The sequence below is a fragment of the Paramormyrops kingsleyae genome, chromosome 3 (assembly GCF_048594095.1).
Source record: "Paramormyrops kingsleyae isolate MSU_618 chromosome 3, PKINGS_0.4, whole genome shotgun sequence".
Taxonomy (NCBI): Eukaryota; Metazoa; Chordata; class Actinopteri; order Osteoglossiformes; family Mormyridae; genus Paramormyrops; species Paramormyrops kingsleyae.
Window position 1 is genome coordinate 32,347,135 of NC_132799.1, and position 14,658 is coordinate 32,361,792.

Here is a 14,658-nt window from a genome sequence, read left to right on the forward strand (position 1 = left end):
TACTGTCGTGATTATCATAGTTGTGCACCCCTCCCTGTCCTTGTTTTGTCCTTGGACATCCTCTCTAGTTTTGCCCAAACATCCTCTCCAGTGACTCAAGAGGACGCCAATTTCTCCCCCCAAAACCCTGAAAGCAGACTGAAAGACCCCCCCCCCCCAATAAACATCCAAAATCAATCACCTGAATTGCTCGATTAATGAGGAGATTCCTTTCCCCCTCGGAGATACTTGTCACAGTTCATCATGGTCAGACAAACTGAGAGGAAGTAGGAATTTTTTGAGGGGTGCAAGAGGTATAAGCATGAGTGAAGGAAAGCAGAGAGCGTGTGTTAGCCGTGCTCTGGGTAGGATGCTAAACAAGAGCGTGTGTTAGCCGTGCTCTGGGTAGGATGCTAAACAAGAGCGTGTGTTAGCCGTGCTCTGGGTAGGGTGCTAATCAAGAGCGTGTGTTAGCCGTGCTCTGGGTAGGGTGCTAATCAAGAGTGTGTGTTAGCCATGCTCTGGGTAGGATGCTAAACAAGAGCGTGTGTTAGCCGTGCTCTGGGTAGGATGCTAAACAAGAGCGTGTGTTAGCCGTGCTCTGGGTAGGGTGCTAATCAAGAGCGTGTGTTAGCCGTGCTCTGGGTAGGGTGCTAATCAAGAGTGTGTGTTAGCCGTGCTCTGGGTAGGGTGCTAAACAAGAGCGTGTGTTAGCCGTGCTCTGGGTAGGATGCTAAACAAGAGCGTGTGTTAGCCGTGCTCTGGGTAGGGTGCTAAACAAGAGCGTGTGTTAGCCGTGCTCTGGGTGGGATGCTAAACAAGAGCGTGTGTTAGCCGTGCTCTGGGTGGGATGCTAAACAAGAGCGTGTGTTAGCCGTGCTCTGGGTAGGATGCTAAACAAGAGAGTGTGTTAGCCGTGCTCTGGGTAGGGTGCTAATCAAGAGCGTGTGTTAGCCGTGCTCTGGGTAGGGTGCTAATCAAGAGTGTGTGTTAGCCGTGCTCTGGGTAGGGTGCTAAACAAGAGCGTGTGTTAGCCGTGCTCTGGGTAGGATGCTAAACAAGAGCGTGTGTTAGCCGTGCTCTGGGTAGGGTGCTAAACAAGAGCGTGTGTTAGCCGTGCTCTGGGTGGGATGCTAAACAAGAGCGTGTGTTAGCCGTGCTCTGGGTAGGGTGCTAATCAAGAGCGTGTGTTAGCCGTGCTCTGGGTAGGGTGCTAAACAAGAGCGTGTGTTAGCCGTGCTCTGGGTAGGGTGCTAATCAAGAGTGTGTGTTAGCCGTGCTCTGGGTAGGGTGCTAAACAAGAGCGTGTGTTAGCCGTGCTCTGGGTAAGGTGCTAATCAAGAGTGTGTGCGAGTGAGGAAATGGTTTTGCCAAAACTTGGGGGAAGGAACGAAAACAAAAGATGGCCATTTTGGAGTTGGAGGCATGTAGTGAAGGCCACAAGGACAACAATGGAGTGCTGGTCCAGGGTCTTGGAGTGTTTTAGGGTGAGAGAGAAAAAGACAATTCAGTCTTATAGCACTGGTACTAAGACATAGGTGATGCGAAGGATTCCCACATGTAAGTCGTCTCATTGTAACTGTCAGGATGTACCAATCTATGATGTGGGGGTTTTACCGATGATGACATGACACACTGAATATTTCCATGTGCTGTGGGCGAAGCCAACTATGATCGACCGCAAGCTGCCGGGAGATCTGAATAGGAATGTGAACTACTTGCAATGAAGCCCTCCGTGAACAATGTGATAAATGCTTCTTGTTAGAATCTGCATAAAATAAGCAAAATCAGCTATTAAGTACTCGCTGATGAAACGAAACATTCTAAAATGAGGTGTAAAGTTCAGGTGCAGAAAATACAAATCCAGACCAAGATTGTGTTTGAAGCAACCAGTTGAGGACTCTGTGACTGGCTCTTTATACTCAAATGGATGCCTGAAACAAAATCTTAGTCTGAATTTGCACTTTCTGAACTTTTCACCTCTGATAAAACATACCCTAAATTACTATAGATACCAAAGTATTATAAGTGATACAGGTGAAAAGCATAGAGGACAACATGGCTTATGTAGATGAATGAGGCCTTGCATAGTCTTATTGAGATCAGACCCTAATAGTGGGTCCCAATATTCTAATAGAATATGATGATTGGATAAAGTGGGATCAAAGTTTTCCTTTAGAGCCTATGTGCCGTCATCTTTGACAGTTAGGCCCAATTTTAAGTACATTACCCTCCAATACTTCAAGCAGTAGAATGAGGCTTTTGTATGTGGATGTGGCAAGATAGGTGTTTAGGATTTTAACTCATTGAGAGGTGAAATATAAAAGAAAGACAGCGAAAACTCAGAAACCTTGATGCGGAAATCTATCAGAATTCATATTCTGATGCGTATGTCTAGAAACATATGAGCATGACTGCTAAGGTGAGCTTTGCTCTGTCCTGTGTTTTTTACCATCTTGATCAATGCACATGGGTCACGTTACATCACACATGGTCAGCCTGCCCAGAAATAATGATCTGCGCGCTGATGAATTATTTAGCTTGGTGGTATGGCTCTGCAGGCGAACCTCGAGCTTCTGAAGGACTCGTGTTTGTATATGAGCTCTCGTTGGGTGAGGTGCTGCTGATGTGGACGGTTCTACCCAGCACTGGTGACCAAAGCTGAGAAAGGCCGTCTTCCAGTCCAGCTGCCCATGTGCAAAAGAAATAAATCAGGGAAGAACGTGATGGCTCAGGCAGGCAGAACATCCATGGAAGTCCATTCCCTTGAGCGCACGTGACTCTGATCGCTGACAGGGTGATAAGGTTGGCTTCAGAGATGCCGAGGACGGATTCTCAAGGCGACACCTGTTCGCTTCCTTCCGGGTTTCCAAAAACACTGAGGGCAAGTCCAAGAACATTCTCAAGCTCAATTTCACTGTCACCCTATCCAGAAATGGCACTTCCTGGCAAAACACTGAATTATCAGTATGGCTGCATGAGTTAGCCAGCATAGGCACGATAGCCAAATGTACTGAGCCCATGATCAGGCAGGGACACGTGCTTCTTTATCGCCGCGACAAATCCCATCACTTTAAACTGAACCACTTCAACCTCACACGCATCATGTGACTCCTTCCCCAGGCTGGACTGATATGTGGAAGTACAATCGCAATCGAGCTAAGCTGACGCTGAAAGTGGCAGGCGGGGTTTTACAAATATTTTTAAATGAACTGAATATCAGTGGGGTTCAAAGGATGAATATCAGGGTCTTCCCAGGCATCAACATTTGGCTTTTGAAAAATAAAAGGGGACGAGGCCTAATAAAGCAGATCAAGGGGCCATAAACGAGAAGCCAATTAATACATTTAGCCGCATGTAACTTAGCCATTTGTACATGATCATAACATCGCACCGAGCACCTCCCCCCATTGATGATTAATGCAAACGAACAGCGCTGTGGTGACACTGATTACAAACACACATCCTTCTCTCATGGTGGGAATCATTGCCAGTATTCGGCCAGGTTAAAGAGCCTGTAATGAGGGCCTTTAATCAGCATTAATGTACCTCCTGAGCTGGGCCTCCGCTTTCACACACTGCTTTCACCGGCCTCTGTGCCCCGATACCTGATACTGTAGGTCTGGAGCCTTGTGTGACTCTGATTTGTGAAGGCAGTGATTATTTTTCCAAAGCAAAATCAGCTTATGGCCTTTCTCATCCAGTAAATAGCCCGAACGGAGGATGCACATTGCTCATAGCATGAGACTGTCCTTTACCGTACACATCTGATACTACGCGATCGGTCTCACACCTCTAAAAAAAGACAGAACCATAAATACCACAAGCTGTGTTGTCAGTCATTTTAGCCGTGCTGACACAAACTTCTTTTAAATCCTGGAAAGCTGACTAATCATTCATTCTCTGAGGATTAAATTGATCTGATCTCTGTTGCTTCAGGCAAAGAATCCTATCAGTATGGATAAACAGCAAGGGTTTGCAAAGGAGCCAGTGTTGTTTTTGTTTTTTTTGTTTTTTTACGAGTAACCCAAATATACACACAAAAAAAGCTGTAATCGAAAGAAGCTATTAGGTTTTTTTCAGGTCAACTTCTTTCTGAGATTTTTTCTGCTACTTCTACTTTGAAGGCCCAAGACAACCTGCAGGACTCACGACAACCATGACCCTAACCCTAACCCCTACCCCTAACCCTAACCCTAATCCTAACCCTCACACACGGCACGCCCAGGCCTGCTTCCATCATGGCATGAGGCTTGGTGAGTGGACCCATGCTGCATCAGTAATCTGTGGCCACAGAGCACCAGGCTAAAGAATCCATATAAACAACGAAAGATGGAGGAGCTGACATCACAACCATCTCAATCCACAATTCATCAACATATGCTGTCCTCACTCTTCAAAATCACAATACATTAAGTCACATAATGAGCAATCCAAAATTTATATCCAAATTAACTGCATTTCCTGAAGCAGATAAATGATGGCAAGCAATCTACTTTAAGAATTCTTCGATTTCTTTTTTGAACGACACGATTAGGCATCAGATTTGCCAGGTGGTATTCTATGACAAGCCAGCCTTCCTCGAAGTGTGTGGACTCTTGGCCAGCAGTCCTCCTGAGAGTCGCAATGTTGATGTGATGATCAAGTCGCAGTGCGACATGCTCATAGAAGTAAACCTTTGGGCTCACACAGACAATTAGACCAACGCCAGAGAAAGACAAGGCTCCTTCTCGACGTCTCCTGGCCTGCTTTCTTTGGCACTGGCTAAATCTCTGCTTTTCTTCAGCTAAGCATTTAGTCAATGTGGAAGAACCCACAGGAGACCTAGTATCTGACATGGCTTAGGCAATCTACGAGGATCTATGAGAACAATGCTAGGTATCCACCACAGCAATGGAGCAACCGCTGGTGCATAGGTCAAGGCACCCTCAAAACCAGCTGTTTCTTTTGTTATGTGTGGGACCCTCCAACCAGACCAACACACTGGTGTCAAAGCTGAGCTCCAGCCCCTAATTTAATCCCGCTGTTGCGTCTGCAAACGGTTGCGTGCTGACAACAGCTAGAACTGTAAAGTATTCATATATCTTAAGAAAAACAACACTTATTTTTGAACGATAAAGCACATCACAAGAGCATTCCATGTACAGCACATAACAGTTCCGTCCACGGTGTGTTACGTCCCCCGTGAGTAATAACAGTCAACTAGTTTAAATTACCGACAGCCTCTCTGTGCTACACCGCAGTGGCCGGTGCAAATTTCTGGCGTTTTATTAAATGCCATCGGTGGCCAGTTAATGAGATGAGACTCTGAGACAGCAGTGCTGCCATCTGTCAGTGGCCGGGTGAACTGCAGAGGTGTCTGCCTTCCTCTTCGGACATCTGCTGAGTTGTTCCTCGTGGGAGTGAACGGTTAAACAATGACATGAAGGGACTCTCCTCCTGCGCTAATTGCGGGGGTGTCCCTGGACTTCGGAGCACTGCTGACCCCTGCGGCGACTGTTATTTCAGCATCCTTTCCCCAGTAGACTGTGATCTTCATCGGTACTGGTCCATCACTCAAAATGCCGCGTGAGCGGGGCGCTGGCTTCTCCACTCGGTGCCGATGACACGCACTTCAGTTAGAGCCGCTGCTTTAATTTGTTTGATTCAGCACCTGAGAGAACCTGATACCCTGAGCTGCTTTGGTGACAGTCAGGGGAGCTGCGACTTCCCCTCTTCCACTGGAGTTCTTCCACTGACCTCCCAGACCTCATAATGTTACACAAAGAAGAGCTCGGATATATTTTGGGATGCGACAGTAAAATTCAATCCTCTTGAGGAATTGCCCAATTCCTGAAGGTTATCTCAGGCAAAAAAAAGTTGATCTTCTCGAGGTGCCGTCTGATTTTTTTACTGAAAGCTGAGAGCCATAGGGGAATGTAAAAGATTGCAAGCTCTGCACGGTCATTTACATTATCGTTCATGCCACCTCCACTAAAAAGTTCCTCCTTGTGAGTCAACTAAACACTGTCGTGTCAAGGATATTCAACTAAAGTGCTGCGTGCCAGAATGCTGAATGACATCATATCGACCCAAGCATGACTGAGGATAAGCACAACCGTCATATTGGGGCTCCATTGAAAGCCCACTTAGGTAAGCGTGCACGTAACGTATAGCTTAGCATCGGCCGAGAACCACTTACATTCATGACGTGCTTCAATAACACAGCACTCAAGTCAGAGCCGGATTCTCTGATGAATCTAGCTGGGAGCAGCGGTTCTCAGTCCTGTTCCTGGCTCCTCCCCCCACAGTGTTTTCATTCCAACCCTGCCTTAATCAGGCTTATATGGTCCTTAACAGGCTAATAATGAATGTGGCAGGTCGAAAGCACTGTGGGTTGGAATGAAAACACATCAAAGACCGAGTCACCAGCTTTAGGTTCTTTACAAATTTCCTCTAAAAATAATATGGAGATTCATTACAACATTTGTACTGATATTATCTCAGTCCACTTGATTGAATGTCTTCCTTTCTTCTTTTTTCTATGAACCTTTTCTATGATAAATGAGTCTCCTGAATGGTGGTAACCTCTCCCATCAGTTTTTACAGGAGCTTAATTTCATCTTTGCAAAAAAGGCCTCAATCTTCCAGCTTTACAATAATAAAACTATTTTCTGCAGTGGCTTCCAACTTAAGGAGTTCACATTGGGCTCTGAGTCAGATTTAGGCCAACAGAACAAGGCCCCAAAATGTCATGGCCATACTCCCCAGAGTCACAACTGTGGGTCAATAATACCCCACAATCCACAGCCACTCTGTCCAAAAAATATATAAATATGTAAATATATTGAATGGCACAATGATATATTTATACTACTCCACGGGGAGCTCAATAACAACTTTTATGAGTGTCTGGTTACTCCACACTGGACTACTCACCCAATTGTACACCAGGATACTGATTTTAATATCTGTGATCGCAAGGATGCAGCAGACTTCAACTGGGGACATGTAGTTTTGCAGGTCAGGTCAGCTCAGGTTGGGGGGCACGCACTTGTACAGTGTGTTGCCGCACCCACCACACGATGAAACACCTCAGGATCCCGGTGAGCAACTCCCCAGGTTGACACATGGTCCAGCACCACCCCCTGGAAATGACCATCTATCAGCCAGGTGTTACGTGGGTGACCCCTTGGCCTGGTCCAGCCGCTTGGGTCCCCAGCCGGATCACCCTCAGGGAAACACACCACATGGCTGTAGTGCCGCAACTGACGCTCCCTTACAACGTAGGTAATGCGCCTCATTTGGGATCCCCTGAGTGGCCGCTCGTTTGACACAAAGTAAAATTAGCGGTACCCAAGGATTCTCCGAAGAGACACAGTACCGAAGGAGTCCAGTCTTCGTCTCAGGTCACCAGATAGCATCCATGTCTCACAGCCGTACAGCAAGGTCCAGAAGTGGACCTTCGTCCTCTTGCAAAGATATCGAGAGCACCACACACCCCCTTACAGTGACCTCTGACCCCTCCATGCTCTCCCAGTGTGTCTACTGACTTGGGCAAGGATTTCATAATGGGACAATTTAATAGTTTAATATTTAGTTTTTGGACAACTAATATAAATTAAATGACTTACTATCACTGACCTTTAAGGTCTGCTGCTTAACTATTAATAAAATGTTACAAATTACACAGGTTAACAGGTCATTTTCATCAGAGGTCATTTTATGTGGGTTTTGTAGTATTTTTCATGCTTCATGAATTACAAGAGTTGTCTGTGTTTTTTATCTTATAGACAGCATCACCGTTCTCTAGGTGACGATACTGATTTATGTTTTATTGACACCTGTCTAGTCGCGATTCAAGTATAATTAATTTGACCTAGTGCGCATGAGCATGTCTTATACAACTTAGTTTGGTGGGAAACATAGGTAGTTGTGCCTCAGGTTTCGTTTCGCTGACGTAAGCTTCTCGACAATTTTTTTATTATTTCTCAAATTGTTGCAAAAGAAATACTAAATCTAACTCTTGAGATTGAATTTTGGGTCATTGTCTTGGAAATCGAAGGCAGCAGTTTCTGCCTCTGGTTGATCCACGTAAAGTATTTTTACCTGCTTTCCATATCAAGCTGGGCTTGATAAAGAACTTTGTCAAGGCCATGAGTTCATTCACAAGGTTTTCAATACCTGGCTGAGAAGTTCCCAAACATAGGTGCTGCAAAACTTAAGGAAGGGATATTTATAGGTCCACAGATCAAGTCTGATTTGCAGGATGAAGGTTTTAGGAAATCACTCTCAGCATCTGAACTAGAAGCTTGGGATGCATTCAAGTGGCTATGCGGAAACTTTCTGGGAAACCACAAGTCTCCAACATACAGTACTAGGAAGGAGTTCAGAATCTGCTTGATTCATACCAGAAACTGGGCTGTCGAATGTCAAAATACACTTCTTGCACTCCCATTTAGAGATCTTTCCAGAGAATCTTGGTATGGTGAGTGATGAGCAAGGAGAATGTTTTCATCAGGACATTCAGTCAATGGAGCATCGATACCAAGGTTTCTGGAATGAAAGCATGATGGCCGACTACTGCTGGATGCTGTACCGCGACAATCCAGGCATGGTGTACACAAGACAATCAAACTCAAAGCGTTTTTGAAGAAACAATGGTGGTTAACAAACACTTTTCAATTTCTTTATGCCCACTGTTTGTTTATCGGATTTTGCTCTAGAGATATTATACCCTATACTACAGTGATGCTTTTGTTTTAGTACACAATACTGGCAACCTAATCGCTCCACTACTTAAACAGAGATAATCTAATGCACTTTGTGAAGTATTGTTGCCATGTTCATGTGCACTACTGAACGTTCTCTTGTCTGTTGTCTCTCCCGCTTTCCCTGCCCTGCCTGTCTCGCCGACCCTGCCTCCCTCTGCGTCCCTGCCTGCCCTGTTTGCCCTCCTCGTCCTACCTCCCCGATCTACCCTCCTCGTCCTTCCCATCCTCTCGTCGCCTCGTCTCCTCCCTCCACGTAGGACTGACCTGTCAGGATAACGACCAACGAACCCGGACTCGACCTTTCTTTTGGATTTCCCTACCGGCATTTGGTGTACCCGATTCTGTGAATAAACAACGCTTGCTCTGCATTCAGGGTTCTGGCTCTTCCCTGGTTTCTGGGCACGACAATTATATGATTAGTAAAAGTGAAGTAACTGACCTTTAACTAAAATGTTGCCAATTATTTTACTAGTGTGATTGTGGATTTATTTATGCTTTTAGATTTCCAGACAGTGAGGACTGCTGGCAGACAGAACCATGTGGTTCTGGAATGAGGCAAGGAGTAGGGAGTTGGTAGGGGATGGATCCTTCCTTGTCAGGGTTCGGGATTGGCAGGGATAAAAAAAAAACTTCATTAACTTTGCTCAACTCACTTTATCCATTGGGGGCTTTTCATTATGTGAAAGTAGAAGATGTAACTGAGAAAACTGTGTGCTGGTAACGGTTCTTCAGGTTGGCCTTGGTTCTGAAAGTAGAACATGTAACTGAGAAAACTGTGTGCTGGTAACTGTTCTTCAGGTTGGCCTTGGTTCTGCAAAGTAGCTCAGGACCACTGCAGTTCTAGCTGCAGAATGTAATTAACTCTCATTCCCAGGCATAGATTGCACCTTTGACATTCACAACAGACAAAGACAATCAGGTGACACTCGAGCCCCCTTTGCACACCATGGAGGGCTCCCAGGGGGACCTGTTCTCTGGGTCCCATCCACATTGGCCCGCCCGTGCTCCACAAAGCCTGCAAAACGGCCATCGGCTTTCATCCAGGCCTGCAGGGAATGCAACAGTGGCCCACAGCCGCGGAATGACCAGCAACAGAATGACCACGAAAGGCCACGATTCTCCGCCGGAGGCCAACAATGCTCTCAGAGTTTCTACAATCACAACTCTGCATTGTATCAAATTACGTATCATTCAGTAGTATGTGTACCAAATCAGGTTCACCCTCTAGGATGAAAGATAATACTACATCCTCTGTAATTGCACTGTATTCCGAAATGACCAAATCTTGGGAAAATATCAAAGAAGTTCTGGAGGAGAAAAAAAAACGTATCTTTCTATTTAAGTTTAGGTAGCATGAGAAACAGAAAAACGAGAGAAAACATACAGCCCCTAATGCAACAGCACAGAATGCTTAACAACACAAACCCTGTGATGTCAACAGCAGGATCAACAATGTTTTTCCCGCCATTACCGTGGTCGGTGATTATTTTAGGACAGGAAGTGTAATCTGCGATGAGCTTTTCACCATAACCTTCTGCAGCACCTACACAAATTAAACCTACACCACAGCATTTAAACTGAAGGGCTCAGTAACCACCAGTATTACGGAATGCAACCTAAGTGACACATATTACTTAAATTAAAACTAAAGGGACTGAAAAAAAATCTATTATTTGTCTACTAGATTACTGGCAAAACAGAGTGGAAATCTTCCTTCAGAAAGCTGTAAAACAAAGTGTGAGAAATGCAAGACATAGTCAACTTACAATTACCAGGAAGTACAATGACATAATAGGAAAAGATGCTGAATACGGGAAGGTTGAAAATGCCCACGCTTGGCCCCTCTATTTATTGAATGTGGCATACGTTCAAAATGTCCTTATATGTAAGACTCTTGTCTCTGGGACAGGGCGTCTTGTGTGGCATGCTTAATGCGACGGCTCTGGGACACATGGTATTCCCAGCAAGACATAAAAAGGCAGGTGTGCCAGACACATTTAGAACCACAGAAACCCCTGAGGCCTCCATCGCATTCAAGCCATTGTTGACCCACCACCTTTCAAAGGCTGTAACGTTGCTGTGAAAATTAAATTGTATTCACAGCTTAATTCTGTTCCTCGGTTTGTTCACATAAGTGGCTGCTAGAACATTTGAATCGATTGGCATAACCTTTTAAAGGAATGGTTTGTTTCCACTTTCAGTCTTAACCAATTATAGCCAAATATTTCATATGTGTTTCAGCCAAATATTACACAATACGAGTAAAAAAGAAACATGAAATACCAAAAAGAGCTACAAACATTTCCATTAAGCTACATGCATCATATTATGCATCTAGGCTAATATCTATGTAAAGACACATAGGAAGGATGTTAAAAGATAACGTTCAATAAGTTCCGGTGATTTAGTTAGACAGCAGATTGGCTGGCTCTCAATGAAAACAGAAGGGCATGAACAACCTGTTGCCATGACAACAAGCACATCCTGCAGAGGTAGCATCTTGGAATGTGCAGATGCTTTTTAAGCAGTATTCAGTGACTACACTTGGGGTCAGAAGTCTGTAATAAGTATGCGTGCGGAAAGGCAACGCCAGACTGTCAAAACTGAATTCTCAATATACTGTAAAAGAAGGTTGATGCATCATTTCAGATGCATTAAAGAAAAGTGAAGGGGTCAGAAGGGACGGTGGTCTCATGCAAGGTGGATCACTCCTGAGGTACTTCGGACAGCAGCTGTGGATAGAACGTTTCCGTTGTTCCATACAACCTGGATGTCTGTGTGATGGAGGTTTCTTCAAAACCTGATCAACCCTTCATGATATACTGTGTATAGATAGAGATACTTTATTTATCCAGAAGGAAATTTAGGAATACTGATATTCTGATATACTTCTCCTCAGTTCTCCATCCATCCATCCATCCATCCATCCATCAATCTGTTTTCCAGGACTGCTGTTAACATCAGCACCTCACTGTCACAGTCTCTGTCCATCTGGCCCTGTCCCATGTATCTTTTCCCTCCTTGACTGCTGGCCATCCCATCTGCTTCCCTAGTGTGTTTCACTGCTCCTTGGGCCGCCAAATAAGCCAATGGACCGAGCGTGCGACTCTCTGGCTGCTACCCCTCCTGTCATAAGCTTGACGCTGGCTGGAGGCCTGCTTCATCTTTTTGTTTATATATATATATATATATATATATTATCCCCTGTTGTTTGTTTGGTTACGTTATGTCTTGTTTAGTTGTTTATGTCATTTTTAATGTTCTGTTTTACTTGTATTCCTTGATTTCTTCTAGTGTTGATTTGTTACAGTTTCCTAGTCACTAGTGTTTGTTAATTGTAATTTACTGCACCTGTTCCTTGTTGCCCTGCGCCCGTAGTGATTGGTTGATTTGGTTATGGTTCTCACCTGTCCTACATCGTGCCTTGTTAGTTGTGTATTTAAGTGCCTGTTCTTGTTCTATTCCTCAGTGATTCATTTTGGCTGTTTCCCTGTATTGCTGTGTGCTTCTTAGTTACAGTGTGGATTATTGTTCTAGGTGTTGCTCCCTGCCTTGGTTTAGTTGTGACTCCTTGTGGTCCCTTTGTTTTCTGGTTCTCCCTTGATGTTCTGCTTTGTTTATAAAACCCTGTCTTGTCAGAATTGCTAAATGGTTCGTCTCCTCCTCTGTCATGCCTTGCCGTAACACTGAGAAGCAAAACGCAAAATCCACTGTACATTTTAATTTAATCACTGATTCAACTGAATTGTATCTTTGTATTATGAGAGGAAACATGGGCATAAATATGGAAAAACACATGCAAATGTCAAGTAGCAGAGAACCAGGTCTGTGAACATGGTGTTTTTCACAATGCCTCCCCCCATAAAATGCAACACAGAAAACTGAGCTTCTGTGTTTTCAAGGAAAAGAAAGATCCTTTGAGGTCATATAAAACTGCGTGATATATTTATCCATAGTTTAAGGCTCTTAAAATTACTTCCATTACAAGTAAACACTTCCCAAAATACAACCCTAAAACTGACGTCCAGGGAAATGACCAAAACATGAGCGATATTAAATGATGCTTTGATTTAGACAGTGGAAGAGATTGTACAATGAAAATACAAAGAGGGCATGCTTGTGAGAAAGGGAATGGAACGGACACGTCCATGAGAAGGAGCAGGTCACTCTAACATCTGAAGGCTTAAACTGTGTTAGAGGCTGGTATAATGTCTCAGATCAGGTGTTTTAAAAATTAACAATTTTACTCAGGAGTATCGGTGCTTCTGAACTTAAAAACTGGTGTTGCACAAAAAAAACATTAATGGGAAAATGTATGCAGCTCCTCTGCAAGAGGAAAACAAAGGTTATGACCCTAGGATGTAGTATTAATGGCAAAGAAGGGGAGGTCATCGACAACTTTGACCTCCTTTGAACAATCAACAACAGTGAAGGAAGTAAAAAAAAAAACTTAGTACTGAAGTACTGATGTATTTCGAAGAGAAAAAAAACTGATTTCCTGTTTCCAAATATGAAACATCAGCTTCTTCCACCTTAATGCCCTGACAGCAGGGGTTCACATTTGCTGTGTCTTGTCCTGGCAAAGATGCCTGGAATAATGGGTGATCTCAGAGGCACGGAAGAGTGCACCAAAAGAAGGTGGATTCGGAATCTAAAATACAGCACAACAAAACCACCAGTAACTAGACTGGCATTTCAGTCAGTTATAAACGACGTGAACTACAGCATGATCCCATAACTTCTCCCTCAAACCCCATTAATTTAGAGCAGATGGAAGGAAAGTCTTATTGTTCTCCCTGCTCATCCCTCATCAGACAATAATCCATCATGGACTATCATGGAGAACCACCCCCAGCCCAAAGATGTTCCTCACAGTCACATCAGCTAAACATGAAATAACTTGGTAATGAGGAGAGAGAGGTGAGGATCATGCACTGATTACAGCACTGTGCCACACCCACCACACAATAAACCACCTCAGGGATGAGAACCTGAGTGCAGCCATGTGGTAGGTGGTACCTCAGCACCACACTAGTCCAAATGGACCAGTGTGAGGTTTTTTTCCCAGTGGCTGGAGTGCCAGTCCTGCCACCAACCCCCAGATTTCCCTGTAAGTTGGAGGATATCAATATAGGGCTGGATGTAGATTAACGTCAAACCCAAGATGAAGCAATTGCTGGTTAAGGGCCTTGCTCAAGGGCCCAACAGAGGAGAATCACTGCTGGCATTCTCAGGATTCAAGCCAGCAACCTTCCGATTGGTGGCACAGACCCCTAGCCTCGGAGCCACTACTCTGCCTTGTTACGGACAAGACATGGAAATCATCTCTCATATCAGTAAGTCCTAGTTGCTTAAGGGAAGACATGAATTTACACCAAAAATTACCGGAGAAAGCCAGCTCAGCAATGCCACAATAATCACCTAATCAAAGATGTCTTGAGTTGAACTCACATCAGCAATGTGCTGGATTTCCAGTAAGAACATTTTACAGTCCCTCCCCCTTGGGACAGGAGTTCATGTACAGAATATATAAATACAACAGCACCAAGTGGCATGTCATGAAATAAGAGAGGAAACTGAGCATCACAGCTATTGCTGTCTGATGATCTGCTCACTGCGGATGAAGATATTTTATTCTCACTGGCCTTACATTCATTTTGCCATTACATGAAAATCTCTGCAACAGCACAATGCTAATCAGTGTCATGAAACAGCAGCAGTACTGAAGGCTTGTGTCAGTTGCATGGCACCTATATTAACAAATTAACAGCATTATGCTGGTGCTAGTGTCAGATGTAAATCGTTATTGATTTTGCTAGTGAACACTCATCCTCCTAGTACTTCTACACACAAGAGTTGACTACAGAGCCTATGTTAAAGTCACTTCAAGGTCACAAGAGAAGTTCCCGGCAGGCAATCCTGAAGT

At 44.3% G+C, this 14,658-nt stretch overlaps 1 protein-coding gene across 4 annotated transcripts in view; it reads right to left on the reverse strand.

The window, feature by feature from the left end:
* Nucleotides 1-14,658, reverse strand: part of LOC111843424 (voltage-gated potassium channel KCNC2-like) — a 37,138-nt gene that overhangs the window by 19,890 nt on the left and 2,590 nt on the right. The gene's annotated exons all lie outside the window — the stretch shown is intronic.